Genomic DNA, 4799 nt, shown 5'->3' on the forward strand with positions numbered 1-4799 from the left:
CTATACGCTAATTAAAACAGCAATGAACAAATTCACTAAAATGAACCATCAATTTAACACTTCCATGACACGAACAAGTTTTGTTCATCCCTAAAACCCTATCAGTTTGATCAATTTTAGTTTAATTTGTAACATCCCGTAATTAAAAAAATGATATTTAATATATTATTTGTTTATGATGGAAAAGTTTACTTGGGTTAGTAGAAGATAATAAAATAATAAATATGGAAGTTTAAGAAGGCTTTAAAGATAGAATTAAATATGTACTAAAAAGGAAAGATGTGCCTAATGTCCATGGGTGTCACACCCCGACCAAAGGCGACGAAACATGCCGGGGTGCAACGTGATTGGACAAATACACAAGACACTATTTAAAGTGACAATATTTAATCAACTCATTTATTCCATTAATCAATAATCAACATATCTCGTTCACACAAGCAATTTGAATACAAGTAACAATTATATTGTTCGTTTTACTAATATCCTAATAGTCTTGGTAACGTTTTCGTCAAGTCCTCGAGTCAACAAAAGTCAAACCTGTAACATTTCATAAAATAAAGTTTGTCAACACAAAGGTTGGTGAACAATTCATAAGTTTGAGCATATAAGTATATAGTAATAAAAAGCCACAAAACTAGTATACGAAACAATAAATAAAAGCAACAACTAGGATAAATTGACAATCGCTAATAGAATTTACGTTAGCGCCACCTAGCTACAAGGGGTTGCCAAGTAGTCTTGGATTTTATTGACCATTGCTAAATACATTAGCACCACCTAGCTACAATGGGTTGCCAAGTAGTCTAGGATTTAATAGTTATCATTAATTGCATTACGTTAATGACACCCTGCTATAAGAGAATACCAGATAGTTCACGGATTTATAGTTTCAACCAACCGAAAGCGATAAACACATAAGCATATAAGCATGTAAGCATAGACCACCAAATCGAGCAATTATTTAAGTAAAGTATACAATCATGTTTGTGGGTTTAAGATTCAAGTAAATAAAGCATTATTTTGATAGGTATGAAATGTCACCCCAAAACGAAAGATGGAAAAAGGGGTATGAAAGTACTCACCTCGATTGATGAACCAAGAAATAAATAGACAAATAAATGAAGCTCGAATGGTAAATTAACAGATCCGACTTGAAAGCTAACTGAAAACGAATAATAAAATATATTAATGAACTTGAACTTTAGTTGAAACTACATTTGAAACATTGGACCAGAAGGTTCGGTTGTTTATCGGATTACCGGTTAATTTGTTAATGATTAGGGACTCATACTAAATTGATAATTAAAATAAAATAATATTATTTTATTGGGCTTTTAAATAGCTAAACCAATATTAAAGAAACAAGACGGGTTTAAATTAAGAGTTCGATTTTATGAAAATGAATAGATAATAAAGTTTATAATAATATTATGAATGATAATGCTAGTAATGATTATAATAGTTCTAAAAAAATATGTTATATATATATATATATAGATGTATAAGATGACGATGATAATAATAATAACAATAATTATTATTAATAATACTAATATAGTATGATACTAATAATAATAGTCAAAGAATAAAAATCCAAGTATTAATTAAAGCGTTGTTGATAAAAATAATAATAATAATAAATAATATTGATAGTAAATAATGATACCATACTCGATATTGGTTTGATTTCTAAACAAGTTCACAAAATAACTATATTAATATTATTGCTAGTAATTAATGATAAAATATGATTTTAATAGATAATAATAATATGACCTTTAATAATATTAATAACAACTTTAATATTTATAGTAATAATAATAATAATAATATTAATACTAAATAAATATAATAGTAAGTTATATATAATAATACTAATAATAAATTTATTAAGTATAAAAAGAAACAATACCAAAACCGATCTAGGATGAGACCCCAAACCCGAGACCTCTCATTTAATAACTAACGTACAAATCAACCGAACTAAAATAACTATTGTTAATTAAACCCAAAATTGTTAAGTTACCTATTAGGTGTTCACGAGTCGTCGGAGGAAGGTTGCCGGAGACGTGCCGGAAAGACGAACCGGAGAGAAGGAGAGTGAGAGAGAGAGGGAGAGAGAGATATGAAGAGAGAGAGAGAGGGAGAGAGCCGAGAGGGAGAGAGAGCAGATAGAGAGCTGAGGGAGTGACGAAGCACCAGTGGCCACGTCGGCCGGTTTAACGGTCGTTGGAAAAACGAGCCGGAGGGGAAGGGCGTTGCGGGGTTGCCGGAAAATCTGAGAGAGAGAAAAGGGAGAGTGATGGTGGTCAGTCGGAGGTACAGGGGGAGGGTGGTGGCCGGAATCGCATCGCCGGAGGTGGTGGCCGGCACGGGTGGCGGCGGCGGCCGGAAACAAGAAAGAAAGAGATGGAGGCTTGTGGTTTTTGTTTAGGGTTAGGGTCGGGTATTTTTTATTTACTTATATATATATATATACACTATATTAAAATACATATAGGATTGGCAAAAGAGTAATTTCACTAAAAACTCTTAAAATTAATAGGTACAATATATTCATGCATAATGTACAAATATTTGATGCATAAAAACTTAACCATCAAAAGTTTTGAAGTAATCCCGCCAACACTTATCCTCACTGTCCTATTAAAAATTTGAATTCTCATATCTCTGCAGATCTCTCTCATCAAATGTCACCAAAATCCGAAATTCTTGCATATATATATATATATATATATATATATATATATATATATCTCATCAGACCACGACAGCCTAACCAGTTCGCCATTCCATCGCCGGAAGTTGCCAGGTCCTCTATTCTGTAAAGCGCCTTTAGCATGAACCACGACCACCACCAGCGAGGATAAGGTAAATCTACAAACCTAATCGACTTTACGGTGGTTTAATTGCTTGATAACGAAGGATTTGCGGAATTGTGTCGCCATTTTCAGGGTTTAGTTTCGCTTTCGATGACATCTACGGCTTCAACAAAGAGAAAATCTGGTTACACACCTGAGACATCTGGTATATTGATGACGATGATGAAGTTTTGATGTTCGTAGATTGAAGGAAATGATAAGCATAGAGGACCTATAGTTTCTCCTGCTAAGCTTGAACACTGTGTCATGTAAGTTTTCAAAGTTCAAGATTTAGGGTTTAACATTTATAATAAATATTTGAATTCTTGGTAGATGAGTCAGCGTAAACTCTAATGGTGCTATCATAACGTAAGATGAAGTTAAGAAATTATTCTCAGGAGGAACTTTTCAGAAGGTATCGTTTGTTGGCTACTGTGTTCGTTTTTGCCTCTATTCATGTTGTGTTTTGTTTTTAAATGTATTTGTAGTTTTTTAAGTAAGTTGTTTTAGTGTATTCCACCTTATTTTGATGGTGATTTTAGAAATGCTGTTTGTTTGTTTATTTTCCTTTACTAATTTGTTATATGATGGATTCATAGAATTAATTCCTGGTTTATCATAATATCTATATTTGCCCTTATGCAGGAGTCATCAAAGAAGATACGTGGGTTTGTCTGAAGTTTAATTCTTGTTAAATTCATGAAATTTTGGTTCGTGCTGCAAGGTAAACGACTAATAGTTTTTGTTTTCATTTGTTGTAGTTTTGGAATGATTGTTTTGAGGTCACATGATAACCACAAATTTATACAAGAATTATACAATATGCAATCGAGTTTATTGAAAGAAACATTTGGTATTTCTAAATTGCAAAAGTGGCTTTGGTCAACCCAACCCGACTAGCTTTGACATGCAATAACATGTTTTCAGGTACCCTTGGAGCAACCTTTGGTGGTGTACATCAAATGCATGAAATCTAGACCCGTACTAGCTCATCACACTGTACAAATATATAGAGAATCTGTTATGCATTCACAGCAAACTGATTATTTTGGTGTACAAGAATACTTTACTCCTTCCAATTCGATTCAGAAAAAAAACGAGGTAGCGTGGCTGTGAAATTGGTAATTTTGTATATTCTTTACTGCGAATAGGCCTGTAAACAAACACGAACACGGGCATGTTCGTGTTCAATCATTTAACTGTAACGAGCACGGCTCGTTTATCTTAATGAGATGTAATGTTGAGTTCAAGCTCAGCTTGTAGCTTGTTAAAATCTCGAGTCGTCTATTTTTAAAGTTGTGAAGTTTTCAAAATTTTGTGTTTTTCTATACTTATTGATAGGTATATATTAAAAATAATATTTGTAACATACATATTACGCATAATTTATAAACTACAGATTTCAAATTTGTATATATTAGAATTTGGATTACAATTTGTATGTATTAAAATTTGTTCTTTACTATTAAACGAACCAATTATCGATTTTTTAATAATTTTTAGTATTTTTTTACTTTAAAAAAATGCCATGTGGATTAAAGTCAAATTAATTCGTGGTTAAATATTTAAACAAGTAGACAAGCCAACTAACAAAGTGAGCCCCAAGCTGAGTCGATCTTGGTTCAGGCTCGCCTTGTTTTCGAACAAACTGTTATAGAGCAAGCCATGAGCTATATTGAATGGATTTATAAGTTGCAGTTGAAAGATGAAATATAAAATTTGCAGAAACTTTTGTAGCAAGTATGTACTATAGTATTAATCTGGTTTTTAGAAATGAGGCTGTTGACTGGACCCACTTAGATGAATTCTATCAAATAGAAGGTATCCTTTTCTCTATTCATTTTGTTTAAACAATTTTAATTTTTTTTCATAAAATAAGAACAACTGTTAGGTAGGTTTTGCTTGGTTTTAAATCGATACCGATCTGAATTCAGA

The 4799-nt window shown here is 32.2% G+C and overlaps 1 long non-coding RNA gene across 1 annotated transcript; it reads left to right on the forward strand.

Annotated features, from left to right (window-relative positions):
* Window positions 1–2751: 2751 nt before the first annotated feature.
* LOC143589718 (uncharacterized) lies at window positions 2752–4119 on the forward strand. The gene is made up of 3 exons (XR_013145335.1): window positions 2752–3133; window positions 3198–3279; window positions 3510–4119. It is a non-coding gene; the product is annotated as an uncharacterized LOC143589718 (long non-coding RNA).
* Window positions 4120–4799: the final 680 nt, after the last annotated feature.

Source organism: Bidens hawaiensis, unplaced genomic scaffold, assembly GCF_021521415.1.
Source record: "Bidens hawaiensis isolate Kalapana, Puna unplaced genomic scaffold, B.hawaiensis_p1.1 tig00037749_1, whole genome shotgun sequence".
Taxonomy (NCBI): Eukaryota; Viridiplantae; Streptophyta; class Magnoliopsida; order Asterales; family Asteraceae; genus Bidens; species Bidens hawaiensis.